Raw genomic sequence first — 18,031 nt, 5'->3', positions numbered from 1 at the left:
TTTGAATTTTCATGCAAACTTTCTGCTAGACTTTATATTGTGTTAAGAAATGCTTCTTCTATTTTGAGTTTATAACAGATGTTTACCATTGTTTCCTTTAGTTTCTTTGTGAATTTACATGTTTTTTTTTTTTTTTTTTTTTTTTTTTTTTTTTTTTTTGCAATGTGTACAAGTTTCTCATTCTTCTGGAACTTATCTTTTAGGAAGATATGAGGCATAAATTCAAGTTAATTGCTTTCCAGTTGCTATCCTTTTCCAAAAGACTGGTCACTGTACAATCTGCTTCTTTGACTAGTCCATCCCTCCCTCTCCCCTACCTGCTGATTTGAAATGCTATCCCTAGAAAATACTACATTTCCACATGGTTGGCCTAGTTTATCCTATTGATTCTGGCTGTCTAGTTCTGTGCTGAGACTCTGATGTTTTTATTACTATAGCTGTGATATATTTGAATACTTAAGAAGCCTTTCAGTTTCCTCTGCTAAAATACAGAGTAAACTTTAAAAAAAAGAGTAAGCTATTTGTTTTTATAACACTGAATTTATAGGCTAATTTGAGGAGAAACAATACCTTTACTATTGAATATTTCTGTCCAAAATTAAAATGAATCTTCTTTAAGATACTGCAGAGGGGTTTTCGTTCTTTGTATGGAGACTATGAATTTCTGGTTAAGCTTTCCTGGAATTTTTTGCATTTTTTGTGTTGATTATAAATATATTTCCCACTGTATTCTATAAGAAAATAGGAAGCTATTAATTTTTCTGTGTTAATTTTGGATACAGCTAAGTGCTGAGCACCTTGTTGCTTTTAGTACTTCCTCAGTGACTCACCTTTGGTTTCAGGTAGGTGGTTATATAGTCTATAAACATTGATGACATTGCCTTCTTTTTGTATTTCTAGATCTGCTATTATAACTAATACTTATCCAACTTATCTTTCAAGACTTTCAGCATTACATCCAAGGTTATTGTGAGTGTGTTTGGAATTAGGGTCATTATATACTACTGAATCATCTTTTAGTTGACTCTGTTTAGAATTCAAGTATATTTCTTGTTGAGGACAGCTTTTAAATGTTATTCCATGGGGCCAGCACTGTGGCTCAGTGGGTTAACACCCTGGCCTGAAGCGTTGGCACCCCAATGGGCACCGGTTCGAGATTTGGCTGCTCCGCTTCTGATCCAGCTCTCTGCTATGGCCTGGGAAAGCAGTGGAAGATGGCCCAAGTCTTTGGGCCCCTGTGCCCATGTGGGAGACCCAGAAGAAGCTCCTGAATCCTGACTTTGGATCAGTGCAGCTCCGGCCGTTGCAGCCAATTGGGAGTGAACCATTGGATGGAAGACCTCTCTCTCACTTTCTCTCTGCCTCTCCTCTCTCTGTGTAACTCTGACTTTCAAATAAATAAATAAATCTTAAAAAAAAGAATGTTAGTCCAGAGGCCGGCTCTGTGGCGCAGCAGGTTAAGGCCCTGGCCTGAAGCACTGGCATCCCATGTGGGTGCCGGTTCGAGTCCCAGCTGTTCCTCTTCCGATCCAGCTCTCTGCTATGGCCTGGGAGAACAGTGAAAGATGGTCCAGGTCCTTGGGCCTCTGCACCCACATCAGAGACCTGGAGGAAGCTCCTGGCTCCTGGCTTCGGATTGGCGTAGCTCCGGCTGTTGCAGCCATCTGGGGAGTGAACCAGTGGATGGAAGACCTTTCTCTCTATCTATACCTCTCTCTGTAACTCTGTCTTTCAAATAAGTAAAATAAATATTTTTAAAAAATGTTATTCAAGAGATACTGCAAAATTGGATGTTTCTTCCTGCTCTGGGAATGACAGCCTGACTCGATATCTAGTTCTCAAGTCCCGTCTCCTTCCCTTCAGTACTCTGTGAATGTACTTCCTTTGTCTCTTGGCCTTGAGTGTTGCTGAAGTGAAATGGGAAACTATCCTTTTTTTTTTGTTTAATTTGTGGGAGATCTGAATCTTCTCAGGTACTTGTCAGAGTCTTTTCTTTGCAGTTCAGTAATACAAGTATCCTTAGCAAATGTCATAATTCTTTATTTTTTCCTGGAGCACAGTAATCTCTTTCCATGTGAACTTACTCATCTTCCTTTAGAAATTGAATGTTTTGGCTGGTGCCGCAGCTCAATAGGCTAATCCTCCACCTGTGGCGCCAGAACACCAGGTTCTAGTCCCAGTCAGGGCGCCGGATTCTGTCCCGGTTGCCCCTCTTCCAGTCCAGCTCTCTGCTGTGGCCCAGGAAGGCAGTGGAGGATGGCCCAGGTGCTTGGGCCCTGCACCCCATGGGAGACCAGGAGAGGCACCTGGCTCCTGGCTTCGGATCAGCGTGGTGCGCCGGCCGTGGCGGCCATTGGAGGGTGAACCAACGGCAAAAGGAAGACCTTTCTCTCTGTCTCTCTCTCTCTCACTGTCCACTCTATATGTCAAAAAATAAATAAATAAATAAATTAAAAAAAGAAATTGAATGTTTTGTTGATGAATAATTTTACATTTTTCTTCTCTTTATGTTATGACTGCCTTTCAAATATATTATCCTTATTTCTGTGTCATTATCTTGAACTTTCCTTCCATGTCGCAACCATATTTTCACTGGTGTTGGTTCATCATCTTGCTACTTCCCATCTGGTTTTCATTTCTGTGGTGATGTCTTCCTCTTTGCTTTCCTGAATCCCCTTGGTATTGCCCTCTGTTAAATATATCTCACCTTTGTTCTCTTGTATCTGTTCTCTTTTATCTAATTACTGACTTGATATATTTGTCATAAATTTTATTTCCTGGAGTATCTCTCATTTAAAAATATTTTTTTCATCTGCCTTTGTTAAATATGTGCCAGTCTATCTTTTCTCTTTATACTATTTTAAAAAAGATTTATTTGTGGGGCCAGTGCTGTGGCACAGCAGGTTAACACCCTGGACTGAAGTGCCACCATCCCATATGAGTGCTGGTTTGAGACCCAGCTGCTATATTTCCTATCCAGCTCTCTGCTATGGCCTGGTAAAGCAGGAGAAGATGGCCCAAGTGCTTGGGCCCATGCACCCATGTGAGAGACCTGGAAGAAGCTCCTGGATTCTGGCTTCGGATTGGTGCAGCTCCAGCAGTTGTGACCATCTGGGGAGTGAACCGTCAGATGGAAGACCTCTCTCTCTGTCTCTCTCTCTCTCGTCCTCTCACCTTAAAAAAAAAGAAGATTTATTTGTTTATTTGAAAGGCAGGGTGACATAGAGTGGTAGAGACAGATCTTCCATCCACTGGGTCACTCCCAAAATGATTGCAACAGCCAGGGCTGGACCGAACTGAAACCAGGAGCCAGGAACTTCATCTGGGTCTTCCACATGGGTGCTGGAGACCCAAGCACTTGTATTATTTGGTGTTTTTCTGGATATATTATTAGGGAGCTGGATCGGAAGCAGAGCAGTCTTGACTTGAAGTGGCTATGGGCTGCTGACGTCACAAGCAGCAGCCTGATTCATGGTGCCACAACACCAGCCCTATTTTCTTCATGCTGTGAAGTTTAGTTGATTTTATCCCATGTATCATTAATTTTTTATTGATGAATTAGTCAAGGATAAGGTGTAGATGCAGGGCATTATTTTTTTTAAAGATTTATTTTATTCATTGAAAGAGTTACAGAGAGAGGTAGAGACAGAGAGAGAGGTCTTCCATCCGCTGGTTCACTCCCCAGATGGCCGCAACTGCCGGAGCTGCACCAATCCGAAGCCAGGAGTCAGGAGCTTCTTCTGGGTCTCTCACATGGGTGCAGGGGCCCCAGGACTTGGCCATCTTCTACTGTTCTCCCAGGCCATAGCAGAGAAGTGGATTGGAAGAAGAGCAGCTGGGACTAGAATCAGTGCAGGGCACTATTTTAAACACAAGGAACTGATAGCTGGAAAGTTCATATTATGGTGTCACTGCAGGGCAGGAGGAGCAAATCTAAGCTGGGCTGTCAAGAACAATGCCTGGAACAGGACTCTAGGACTGGTGTCCCACTTCTGCAACAGTCAGGAAACTGCTGTGGTAACAGCTGGCAGATCCAGGCTCTAGCACTTGGGCAGGTGTGGTAGCAGGAGTTTGTGAAAGTTGCCTTCTGATTGCTTCAATATTCATAGTGAAGTTTGGAGTGAGCACCTGACCTGAGAGTCAAGACACAGGAAGAAATGATGGAAATTTAAGGGAAAAGAGAAAAAACTAAAATTCTTCCAGGAGAGAAGCAAATGAAATGTCTGGGGAACGTTAGGAGGTGGTCTGAGGTTTGGAACCACGAATTCAAAGGGAGGCCAGTCAGGATAGTTGTGCTTTTTTCAACCACATTCAACTCTAGGGATGCAGGCACAGGGCAGTTGAAAGGCTGCATTTAACCAGGGTTAGAGATTTGCCGAGTGTTTATAACGATGGCAAAGAATAGCAAAGGTGTACCTAGAGCAGGAAGGATTGTAATGGTTGGTCGTGGAGAAAGTACAGCTAGGTAAGGAAGGAAGAGACGTCCAGAAGCCGAGGAACAGTGGAATGCTGGTGAGAGCAACAGGCTGGAGTCTGTGGATGGAAGGCTGTGGGGTTGGGCCACTAAATGGAGTGAGAACAGCAGGTGGCCATCCCACAATAGAACATATGAAATTGTGATTGCGGAGAGGTTACGAGTCTAATGATGAAGTCTGCGATGACCATAGGCAGAAGATAACCCAAGCCATGATGAAGATGAGAGCACGAGGAGAAGAGATCGAGGAATGAGAAGCTAGGGGACTGGCAGGGTCGTCCATCCACGTTAGTGTTGAAGCTCCAACGGTTGAGGAAGCAGTGGTAGAGAGAAGGCAGTGATGCAGACGTGGAAGCATTTGAGGAGCCATGGGGAGCAACCTGGAGGGCGGCCTGTAGCTGGAGCAGCCCTGAGGGGTGGCGGTGATGAAATGAAGCCCCGGAACGCAGAGATGGAGGTTTTTATGTTGCGGGGGTGAGCGAGGAATGAGCAACAGAAGGATGAACTTGCTCCCGTGCTCAGAGACACGAGGGCCTGGAGAAGAACAGCCTTCACCTGCCGCGTGGGCACCAGCATCCGCTTTCCCAGAGTGAGAAGACAGAGAAAACGTGGGTTGATGATGGGTTCTCAGGTCAAGGGAAAGGATTTCAGGGAAGATGGGAGAAGGGAATGGAAGAGAACTCTCAGAGTCCTGTGGGAGCACAGGGGAGGATGAGGGTGGAGCTAGTCTGGGGCTGGAGAGCTTGAGGGAATCAAGGCTAAAGTCCAGGATAAGATTCATCTTGGCTGAGTCAAGGCAGGGCCCAGAGCAAGGCTTTTTGGGGCAGGAACAGTTGTGTGTCTGCAGCTCCCTCTTGATGGCAAGAAATGGGGAATTGTGTTTCTGAATCATTGTACAGACCCCAACTTAATCTTACATTAGAAAACCTACAGGAGGCATTTGTCTGGTCTTGACACAGTCCAGGGACTTATTTTTGTCCCATGGTTGGAGAGCAGCTCCTCCTGGACCCTTACATGGAGTTGAATTCTGAGGAAGCTCCTTGTTGCTTTACTGTGTACAGACCCCCTCTTCACTGGGGCTCTAAGTGGAAGGTCCACGTGAGGCCTGGTCTTGGGCTCTGTGGACTGGCCTTCTTGATGCCTGGGACTGGGGATAAAATCACAGGAGGGGAACTGCAGTCTGCTCTTGTCCAAGAGCGGGTGGATTTGCCACTGTGTTCACATGGACATCGTTTAAACGGTCTCCTTATAACTTAGGTAGAAGACTGGGTTTTACATGTGTTACAGATAGGACAGTAGGCAGCCAGGATCCTTAGTTTAGACACATTGTTTCTAAACACTTTCTTTCCAAATCTGACAAATTGCCTACCTTGAGACATGTCTCATTCTGATGTGTGTTTTGCAGAGGGTAAGGGAATGTGAATTTAGCGTGGAAAAGGAGGACTGCCTTCTAATTTTTTTTTGTTTGTTTTAAATATAATGATGGACTATCTCAGTTAAGTGTGCACACAAAAAGTTGGCACAGTGCCTGGGACCTTATTCAGTTTTTCTCTTGGGTATGTATATGTATCAAATTTTTTTTTTCTCTCCATGGTTCAGTCTGGCCATTAGTAATATCTCTTTCTACTCAGGGGATATTAGCCTTTATCTCTCTTTTTTAAAGATTTATTTATTTGAAAGTCAGAGGTACAGAGAGAGGAAAAGACAGACAGACAGATCTTTCACCTGGTGGATCACTCCCCAGATGGCCAGAATGGTCGGGGATGGACCAGGCTGAAACCAGGAGCCGGGAGCTTCTTTCGAGTCCACCACATGGGTGGCAAGGGTCCAAACACTTGGGCCGTCTTCCACTGTTTTCCCAGGCCATTATCAGGGAGCTGAGTCAGAAGTGGAGCAGCCAGGACATGATGCTGGCATTGTAAGTGGCCGCTTTACCCGCTATGTCACAATGCTGGTCCCAGCCTTTCTCTTTGCTTACCACTTGTTACTGATTTTCCATGTTAAGATCTTTAGTTGACAAAAATTATATATGTTCAAGGTGTAGAATGTGATGATGTGATTAAATGTACATTGTGTAATGATTTTCACAATCAAATTAACAGATACATCACCTCTCATGCTATACCTTAGATCTACAGAACCTCATCTTAGGACTGAAAGTTTGTGCCTTTGAGTAACATCTCATTTTTCCTATCTCCTAGCTTCTGGGAGCCATTCTTCTACTCTCTATTTCTGGGAGTTTGGCTTTTTTAGATTCCATACACATGTGAAATCAAACAACGTTTGTCTTTCTGAGTCTGGCTCTTAGCATAATGTCTTTCAGGTTCATCTGTGTTGATCTCTACATACCATTTTCATTGCAGCAGTTTCCATAATAATCAAGATATGGAATTAACTTACGCAGCTGACAATGGATGAATGGCTAGAGAAAATATGGCATATATACGTACAATGGAATACTATTCAACCATTGAATAAAGAAGGAATTTTTTTAAAACTCTGCTCGGGGTAGGATTATGGAGGTGGACTTCAGTTATCATCATTCACCTGTGACTGGGCCCGTATTTCATTGTCTGTGGAAAAGCAGGTACTACTGGGAATCCTTAGTATAAGTGGTAGTAGTTCCCTAGGATTCGTATAGATGAAATTTTTGTCTGTAAATCAGGTTTTTATGAATTTTAGTAAACTTCAACATGGACGATTGTGCAAGCATGTTCGCATGGTGCTGTCTCTTGTAAGTCCTTGCGTCCTGTGGTTCCTAACCAGGACACTGAGTGTTGTGGTTTCACTTATATGTTGCTGGAGTATGTGTCAGCTAAATGAATTATTCTAATGTCAGCAAAGAACACAGATAACTAGGTGATTGGTATTCATGTCTGCACATACCCACACTATCCACGTTTTTTAATGACTAGAGGTTGAAATTGAAGGTCATGAACATGGTGACTACTACGAATGAAATGTTTTAAATATGTTTAGAATATTTTGAGGTTTAAATATTTTGAGATTATATTACTTTTCTGTTTCTGAGTAATAAGTAACCAGAAATGTAGAAGCTTAAAACAATACCCATGTTGTTTTGCTTCTCGTTCGTAGAAGGCTGGCTTGGCATGGCTGAGTCCTCTCTGGAAGTTATCACAGGGCCCATTGGCTGCCACGCAGTTCTGCTCTACACGTACTCCTCACGTTGGCGGAACTCAGTTCCCTGTAGCTGTAGGGCTGATAGCTCCCTGTTCTTGCCGCTCTCATCTGGCTGCTGCTTTCTGCTTCTGAGCCATCCGCGTTCTTTACCATGTGCATTGGTCAGGGTTCTTCAGAGAAACAGAACCAATAGTTATGTGTATTTCTTATATTTAAATATTGATTATTTTTATTATAAGGAGTTGGCGTATGTCATTATGGAAGCTGAGAATCCCAGGCGTGCTGTGAAGACCCACGGAAGTGGTGGTGCAAGTTCTAGTCTGGACACGGAAGACTGATGTCAAAAATAGAAACAGGCAGAGCCTGCCGCATACCATCCTCCCCACCCTGCCTTCTGATCCATTCAGCCTCCAGCAGACTGGCTGAGGCCGCTCCACACTGCTCCACTCTGCCTGACGGTTCAAACGTTAGTCTATCCAGAAAGACCCTCCCCCACACATCTAGAATAATGCTTAACTAAATACCTGGGAACCTTGTGACCTAGTGGAGCTGACACATAAAGTTCACCTTCACACCATTTACCATCTTTTGTCTTCACGTCCAGTGTGGTAGGCTTAGTAATGTCATCCACTCCTCCAGCCGAGACCTCTGTGTCCTGATCCCTGAAATCTGTTGCCTATTGGCAAGGAGGATTTTGAGATGGGATTAAGGATGTTGGTGTGGGAGGTTATCCTGGGTTATCTGGGTGAGCCTGATGAAAGCACAGGCGGCCTTGTGGGGAGAAGGCAGTGAGTGGACAGAAGCAGAGAGAGAAACGGGGCACCAGGACCCTTGACCCGAGGAGAAAGGAACAGACCCTCCCCTGAAGCCTCCAGAGGAGCCGAGCTTGCTGAGCCCTGAACCTGAGTCCTTTGATTCACTGTGGGGAACAGTGCCAGCATCCCACTGCTGATCCAGCTCCCTGTCACTGCACCTGGGAAAACAGGGGAAGGCGACCCAAGTGCGTGGGCCCTTGTCTCCCACATAGGAGACCATAGTGTTCTTGGCTCCTAGGTTCAGCCTGGCCCAACTGCAGCTGTTGTGGCCGTTTGGGGAGTGAATTGCAGATGGAAGATCAATTTCTCTCTGTCTCTCTCTACTCTGCCTTCAAATAAATAAATAAATCTTTTAAAAAAAGACCAATTGTGGGTTTCTGACCTTCAGAACTGTAAGAGAACAATCTGCATTGTTTTAAGGCACTGAGTTGGTCACAATTTGACATAGCAGCAGCCATAGGAAAGAATACAGCCCACGAGGAGGAATTTCTCCCTCATGGAACCTCACTGCCACTTGGAGACTTACTGACTCCTGCTCTGAGACCAATGGGAGAAATCTGTCTCCTTTTAGAGGGCTCCTTTATTGAACTCCAGTTCACTCATAATTGACCCTAAGTTAAGGGCAGCTGATGCAGGTCCTCATTACAATTGCAAAACCCCATGCTGGCAGCACTTTGGCTGGAGTGTGAATGGCTGGGAGAAGAGGGATGCACTCCTGATGTTAGGAGCCTTAGGGGCCTTGTTAGAGTTCTTCCTGCCACAAACTTGGAAAGCAGGGTTTTTTTTTTGGGGGGGAGGGGATATTTAAACAATTAAATAATTTAGACTTTGAGTTCACTTAGTCTTATGAATATTAGAGATAAATATTTTTATTTTTCTAAAAAATATGTAGGAGTTCACTGCAATTCTGAATTTACATGGCAAAATATTTCATCCATCAAATTTTACGACCGTGTGATTGACATCCCTCCCCAAGTAAGTTTCCCTCACTCACGGGGCCAGCTTTCCGGCGTGTGAGCATACAAGGCTCTACTTTAACTTCGTCAAAGGACACATGCCATGATTTACTTTGGAGACTGCCTCTGGCATTTTCCTTGACCACCAGTCCTTTGTGGCTGTCTTGGGCTTGCTTTGGGCTCCTCACAGTGACCTGTGACTCTTAGCCATCTCAGGCACATGGAATATGATGTCCACTTGCCTACCTCTGCTGCTTATGTATCCTCAAGTATTCTTAACTCTCGTAAAGATTACATTCCTTTTTTTGGTTTGTTTTTTAGTGAACATTTCACTGTCTGCTTTGTGCATTGTTTTTCAATTTTATTTCTGCACTTTAATGAACTCTTATAAGTAGCAGCAGCTGTCCAAGGGGAGGAACAACCCCTTCCATTGGGTGTCCTACCCTAGTTTATCTGGTAAGCTAGCAATCTGCTATTGCTGGGAGGCCCAGTGAAAAGCTAAAATCGAGTTGAGTTCCTTTATTTTTTAAGGTTTATTAATTTATTTATTTATTTGAAAGGCAGAGTTACAGGGACAGAAAGGGAGAGACAAACAGAGAGACCAATCTTCCATCCACTGGTTCACTCTCCGCATGGCTACAATGGCTAGGGCTGGGCCCGGCTGAAGCCAGGAGCCCAGAGATTCTTATGGGTGTCCCATGTGGGTACAGGAGCCCAAAGACTTGGGTCATCTTCTGCTGATTTCCCAGGCCCTAGCAGAGAGTTGGATAGGAAGTGGAACAGCTGGGACTCAAACTGGTACCTCTGTGGTTGCCAGCATCCCAGGCAGAGGCCTAACCTGCTAGTCCACGATGCCAGCCCCGAGTTCTATTTCTTTAAAGAGAGTCAATATTTTGTATAATATTCATTGTGAGAACCAAATATGGGGTTTTCAGTTTTCTCTCTAGACCAACAGGTAAAAGAATAATACCATGGGGGCCGGCGCCATGGCTCACTTGGTTAATCCTTCGCCTGCGGCACTGGCATCCCATATGGGCGTTGGGTTCTAGTCTTGGTTGCTTCTCTTCCAGTCCAGCTCTCTGCTGTGGCCTGGGAAGGCAGTGGAGGATGGCCCAGGTGCTTGGGTCCCTGCACCCACATGGGAGACCAGGAGGAAGCACCTGGCTCCTGGCTTCAGATCAGTGCAGCGCTGGCCGTAGTGGCCATTTGGGGAGTGAACCAACAGAAGGAAGACCTTTCTCTCTGTTTCTCTCTCTCACTGTCTAGCTCTATCTGTCAAATTAAAAAAAAAAAAGAATAATAGCATGAGGTTCCTGGATGTGCCAAATGCTTTCCCTGCAAGCATCTTTAATATTTCATAAGGAAAAATCTTACTAAAAAAGGTAACATTGCCTGCCTGGGGTCTAAAAACATGAAGATTAGGAATAGAAATGGAAGAACATAGTGAAGATATTTACATGACTTCTATTCTTTCAGCTGTGCTGAAGCCCTTCGACTCAAACATATTTTCATTTAATACGAGACCTAATTTTGCTAATTTGCCAAAAGAAAATGCCAGATTAGTATTTAATTCACTTTCATCAAGGTATTTATTGGAACCCAATTATATCAGCATATATGTAGCAAATTTTATAGTTTCTGCATTTCTTACCATCCCTATATAAATTCTTGCAGATCTTACCAATTATACTACTAGTAGATAAAAGATTACTTAGTTTAAATCTCCATTGTACATTAACAGTTTTAATACTGATGTTATAACTGAATAGGAACATAGGAAGAGAGATAAGTAATTTATTATTGCTAACTAAGTCTCTAAGTATTTAAAAAATCGTACATTGTGGGAGAATCCTGGAGCTTACTTCAGTATATATGCTGTGTTAATCAGCTGTTGCCACCACAAGGCTGCGTAAGTCACGCAGAACATCATGATTACACCTGTAGGACTCGATCCCCATGCTTTGGGGTCTATGCTTGGCTGCTGGTTGGGGTGGTCTGGGACAGGTGGGCAGGTCTTCTGCAGCCTCTGGTTAGGGGGATCCAGGACAGGTGGGCCAGTCTTCTGCAGACTGCTGGTTGGGGTGGTCTGGGACAGGTGGGCGGGCCTTCTGCAGGCTGCTGGTTGGGAGGATCCAGGACAGGTGGGCGGGTCTTCTGAAGGCTGCTGGTTGTGAGGATCCAGGACAGGTGGGCGGGCCTTCTGCAGGCTGCTGGTTGGGGGGATCCAGGACAGGTGGGCAGGCCTTCTGCAGGCTGCTGGTTGTGAGGATCCAGGACAGGTGGGTGGGTCTTCTGCAGCCTCTGGTTGGGGGGATCCAGGACAGGTGGGCAGGCCTTCTGCAGCCTCTGGTTGGGGGGATCTGGGACAGGTGGGCAGACCTTCTGCAGACTGCTGGTTGGGGGGATCCAGGACAGGTGGGTGGGCCTTCTGCAGGCTGCTGGTTGGGGTGGTCTGGGACAGGTGGGCGGGTCTTCTGCAGGCTGCTGGTTGGGGTGGTCTGGGACAGGTGGGCAGGCCTTCTGCAGGCTGCTGGTTGGGGGGATCCGGGACAGGTGGGCGGGCCTTCTGCAGGCTGCTGGTTGGGGGGATCCGGGACAGGTGGGCGGGCCTTCTGCAGGCTGCTGGTTGGGGTGGTCTGGGACAGGTGGGCGGGTCTTCTGCAGGCTGCTGGTTGGGGTGGTCTGGGACAGGTGGGCAGGCCTTCTGCAGGCTGCTGGTTGGGGGGATCCAGGACAGGTGGGCAGGCCTTCTGCAGGCTGCTGGTTGGGGGGATCCAGGACAGGTGGGCGGGTCTTCTGCAGGCTGCTGGTTGGGGTTGCATCTGCTTTAGGTGCCTTCCTCTGTTCTTGCACCAGTACATTTGCAGCAGTTCTTCTCACAGAAAGCAGGAACACATGACTCAAACTTAACTGAAAGCACATTTAAAATCTATGCCCATCATTCTCCAATGTTCTGTTTACTCAAGTCAGTCGTGTGGCCAAACCCCAAATGCACGTGACGGAAATATATTGTTCCCGTTCCCACAGTGGGCTTGCGGCTGGTATCCTGGTGATCCACACTGCCTCATGCATTTTATTCTTTAGGACAAACAGGGGATCATATAGATGGGACCCTTTCTGTGCAGATGAACTTCCCCTTCTTTTTTTTCAATGCATCTGATATTATTAATATGAACTGTAAATGTAATTATAAATTTACTGATCCTTATTTTAGGACCCTGAGATGAACTTTTATGCGATTAAGCAGCTGTTTACTTTGGCTTTGCTTGTTTATTTTTGCTACCTGTACTTGTGGGAGAGTAGAAATGGAGGAACGGCTGCCTGTTCCCTGTCTGCAGTACAAGGTGAGACTGCTGCTGTGTCCCAGCATCCAACCTGACCCTTTGTTCCCGCCAGCCTCTGCTGACTAGCTTCTAAGAGGGCCAGCCACACTGTGTCCCAGCCCTGTGTCTGCCTCATCTTATGTCAGTACAGATGGGGCCTGCGTGTACAAATAATGCACACATTTCATCAGTTTTAAAGGGAACAGTTCAGCAGAATTAGGTACACTGCAGTTTACCGTGTTGTGCAGCCGTCACCACTGTGTAGTTCCAGTACTTTTTCTTCACCCCAAAGAGAATTCTTGCCCTGTTATGCAGGCGCTCCCCATCCTTCTTCTCCCAGCCCCATGGAGACTTTCCAGGCTGCCTTCTGCCCCTAGGCATTTGCCTGTCCTGGACTTTCAACACATGGAATCACAGAATATGTGGACTTGTCTCCATTTCTCTGTCTGGCATCAAGGTGTATCCAGGTCGAGTCATGTATTTCATTCCTTTTTATGGTTGAATAATATTCTATTGTCTGGAAATATCCATTCATTATTTGAATAAAATAATATTATTATCTCATGCTACCTTGTTTTATGTATCATAAGAGGGTTAGTGCACTTAAGGATCTCAGGTGTTTTGTCTCCCTCCATGGAACACATTGCTGGAGAGAGATTCTTGTAGAATGAAGTTGGGAAGGGAAGAAGGGAGAACTGGAAGACTTTCCAGAAAAATAATATCAGCACAGTGGGAAAGGAATCCCCCCTGCCTGGTTGAGCTGTGGTCATGGGATTTATTTTTTAGATTTCAATAGATTATTGTGATCAATCACAATCACTTGACGTCAGTTTGGTAGGAAACCAGGAATCAGCAGCTGATTATTCTAACTGTGACTTTAATCTTGCAGTTTTACTTATTTGCTGTGACGTGTGCCTTACCTTCCCCTTTTATAAAATAGTAGCTCGCAAATGGTACGCTCCCTCTTCCCATGCTTTCGTGTCAGTTTGACATGCATTCTCTGACTTCCTCCTGCTCTCCATGAATGTTTTAAATCTCAGATCATGAGCGATTCTGATTTAAGATTTAAAAATACTTCCCTCCCTGGAGGTTTATTATCCAGTTAGAATCTAAAAGGGGCAGCATGATTATTTCATTATCCACAGAGTCTAAGGAGAGTGCAATGGAATTCATTTAAAAGCTTAAAAAATAAGACATGTGAGGAGAATGAAAGGACTTGGCATTACGTAACCTGAGCAATGGAGGCAGAAACCTTTGGTACCTGAAGGATGGTTATGTAGAGGACGATGGATGACTTTTCTCTGACTTCCCTAAGAATAGAATAAGAGGAGATGGACTTCAGCCAGAGCAGGCAGGATTTAAATTGGAAACAGAGAGCTTTGGAATTCTAGTGGATGTAAGGGGGTTTATCAGCATCCTTGCTAAGCTCCCAAAGAGGTTTAAAACAAAACAGAAGTGAAGAATTGCTTTTATTGCTAACACTGTTTAGTAAAGAGATATTCCCTGAAATACTTTTCCCCGTGACTGTTTAGACTGGGATGGGACCACCTGTTTTGGGTGCTGTCAGTTCTTTAGGCTAATAGGCACCGTGTTTCTCCTCTGTGGACGTGTCCAGCACCTGCTTTGTAGGCAGGGACCACTGACCAAGCCCTTCACTTACAGAGAGGAAGCTGAAGTAGTATAACAACTGTTGGCCTTAAGATCACACAGCTAGCTGCTGACAGGGTGAGGTTCACACAGGGACTGAAGACTCAGTGTGGCTGTGAGGCAGAAAGTAGACTCCCCGCTGTGTTGTACACAGGATGAACAACTGGAGCTGGAGCTCAGGCAGGAGCCCTTGCTGCCACACCCTCAGTGCCCAGACTGTCTAGGGAGCAACAGTTCAGTACCCTCTGGTCAAGCGGTTCAAGGAGTCAGCGGCCTGATTCTAGTGAGCAATAGATGCCCAATACTAGTAGTTTCTTTCAAAAAATGATGAAAAAGAATGCATTCAGTAACTATGCACGGAGTCCTTGCAGTGTCGTGAGGCATGGGTTAAGTCCTGGTGCTAAGCAGCGGAGGAGATGGAACAGACATCCAGGAGCAGCAAGGGATGAATTGCCCCTTGGAAGGCCTCTGTGAAGTTAAGATAAGACTGAGGAAGGAAGCAGGAAGGACGCCAGGGTGTGTTGGTGTCCTCTGAGGGTGTCAGGGTGCCAGCTCAGAGAATCCCCTCGCGCTCTGACATGGGCCTTCCTCCCTCTCGCCCTTCTGACCTGGGTTGTCTGACCTGCTCTCCTCTCCCTCACTGTGTGCTGTGCCAGCCTGTGCTTGCCATGTTCCCTGTTCTACGTGTCGTTCTCTCGAGGAGTCAGACATGAGGGTTTGCAGGCCCCCCAGCAGAGGGAGACTCATTAAATGGTGGATGACGGCCTGCCGCAGGAGGGCGGCTTGGGGGAGGAGGCGGTGCGGGTGCAGAAGCCTTCCCAGCAGAGCTTTGGGCCCAGCTCCGAGGTGGTTGAGAATCTTGTTTTAACTTGGAGGATGGAAGAAAAGTAGTAAGAATTCAAGTCCTCATGGAATGGGAAAACTTTCAACCAACACTGACAAGCAGATGCTGCGAAATACAGAGAAAACAATGTGTTACAAATACTGGTTACGAGCACTCTGCCTCAGAATCAGCCCTTAAGGCATTCGTATCTGGCTAAAAAGCCCATGAGAGTTTCTCAGGCATGGAAAGCCAAGACACTGTGGCAAAAAATGACCTACATGAAAGATCTCTGTGAGTGAGATCCTGATGGAAAGACGGGCCATCAAAGAAGGAGGTACCTTTCTCTGAAGGGAGGAGAGAACTTGCACTTTGACTATGACCTTGTCTAAATAAGGTCAGAGTTTGTGAACTCAAGAGGCTTCCATAGCCTTGGCAGCTCATGACAAGAGCCTCGGGTGATCATTGACGTCATAAATAAGAATGTCAGTTGTTAAATCAACAACAGGAGTCACTGTGTACTTGCTCCTCATTCAGGATCTCTGTTCTTAATGTGTTGTGCTACGGAAATTAATGGTAAAACTAGTCTTCAAACAGTACTTTATACTTTGTGTGTCTGTGTGGGTACAAACTGTTGAAATTTTTACTTAGTATAGAGTTGATCTTCTGTATATAAAGATAATTAAAAATGAATCTTAATGGAGAATGGGATGGAAGGAGTAGGAGGTGGGATGTTTTTGGGGTGGGAGGATGGGTATGGGAGGAAGAACTGCTATAATCTATTTTTTTTTTATTTTTGACAGGCAGAGTGGACAGTGAGAGAGAGAGAGAGAGAGAGAGACAGAGAGAAAGGTCTTTCTTTTTGCCGTTGGTTCACCCTCTAATGGCTGCCGCGGCTGGTGCGCTGCGGCCGGTGCATCGCACTGATCCAAAGCCAGGAGCCAGGTGCTTCTCCTGGTGTCCCATGCGGGTGCAGGGCCCAAGCACTTGGGCCATCCTCCACTGCACTCCCGGGCCATAGCAGAGAGTTGGCCTGGAAGAGGGGCAACTGGGACAGAATCCGGCACCCCGACCGGGACTAGAACCCGGTGTGCCGGCGCCGCAAGGTGGAGGATTAGCCTATTGAGCCACGGCGCTGGCCAGAACTGCTATAATCTAAAAACTGTACCTGTGAAATTTATATTTATTAAAAGCTTTCTATTAAAAAATACTGGTTACAGGGGCTGGCACTGTGGTACAGTACATGAAACTGCACTCATATCTGAGTGCTTGGTTTCATGCCCAGCTGCTTTGCTTCCAGTCCACCTTCCTGCTAATTCACAGCTGGGAAGGCAGCAGATGATGCTCCGAGTACTTGAGCCTCTGCACCCTCGTGGGAGATCCAGATGAGGCTCCTGACTTCAACCAGGCCCAGCCCTGGCTGTTGCAGCCATCTGGGGAGGAATCAGCAGATGGAAGATCTCTCTCTCTCTCTCTCTCTCTCTTGCTGCCTTTCAAACAAACAAACAAACAAACAAAAATTTTAAAAAATACTGCTTATATGGGTCAGGTGTTAGGCACAGCAGTTAAGATACTGCTTAGGACACCTGCATCCCACATCTGAGTGTCTGGGGTAGATTCCCGGCTTTGCTTCTCATTCCAGTCCCTGCAGGGGAGTGTTCTGGGAGGCAGCAGGGAATGGCTCAGGTGCTTGGGTTCCTTCTCCTGACGTGGGAGACCAGGACGGAGCTCCTGGCTCCTGCTTCTGCCTGGTCCAGCCCTGACTATCGCAGGCATCTGGGGAGTGAACCAGCAGAGAGGAGATTTCTGTGTGTTTCTGTCTCTCTGCCTTTCATATCAGATAAAGAAATAAGTAATCAAAAGTATGAAATTCTTTAATACTATTTACCACAAATTTAACAATTGTCAAGTGTACATCATTGCTAGATAGCACAGTGACTCCTCATTAGCCGTCAGATTAATTTACTGGGTAGTTTATTTCACTTCAGCCTAATCTGTTTGTGTAGCCCAGTTCTCAGAATTTCTTGCTTCTGTGGTATAGTTGTCTATTCAGAGGACATAAAACTAGGTGGGGGACAGTACCTGTCCATTGAGTAGAATACCAACTTATATGATAATTCACAATGTTTGAGTTGCTATTTACACACAGTGCTTGTTAAAAATGATTTTAAAGTTAAAGACGAAGAATATTTCAGTGACATTTCCAGACTGCATGATTGGCATGTTGTTGCAGTTGCCTTAGCTTCCTTTCCTAAGAGACGTTTGTTTTCAGGGCATGATAATGCACTGTTCCTAATGCTAAGCTGAGGAGCAGTGGAACCAGTCTGTTTTAAATTTGGCAATTGCAGGATTTCTAGGTTCTAACTCTGCTTCCCCAGAAATTTGAATAGAGATTAGAATTTTCTGCTCTTCAGATATCACACTTAAAAAAAAACTTTAAAAAATAAGATTTAACCAAAGATAAATCAAAGAAGGTTCCTCCCTTGGCTGTGGCTCATCCTTGATCAGGTACTGCTTTTACCTTTGACAGAGTAATAAGTCTGGATTTTGGTTTTTAGGGTTGAAAAACTTATGCAGGCACTAAGGAAATAAGATTTGAGAATAAGCTTTTATAATTATGGCAAGAAAAAAAAAGCAATTAGTGGCTTGCATATCAGATAGGCCCTTGCTGGCCCATTTCATGTGATTTCTTCAGCCCCCTGGTGTTTATTATCTGAGTTGAGCTGCAGTTCTTTGTCTGTTATCAATTTAGTGTTTGTTTCCTTTCCCTTGAAGGAGTTATCCCAGATTCTTGGCAGCCTGGCTGAACTGCAGTGGAACCCAAGACTTTTGTGTATTTGAATTCTCAGTTGTAA

The sequence above is a fragment of the Oryctolagus cuniculus genome, chromosome 6, assembly GCF_051225735.1.
Source record: "Oryctolagus cuniculus isolate XC-2025 breed Fujian yellow rabbit chromosome 6, ASM5122573v1, whole genome shotgun sequence".
In the NCBI taxonomy this organism is placed as follows: Eukaryota; Metazoa; Chordata; class Mammalia; order Lagomorpha; family Leporidae; genus Oryctolagus; species Oryctolagus cuniculus.
Note: the sequence above shows the minus strand (reverse complement) of the source record.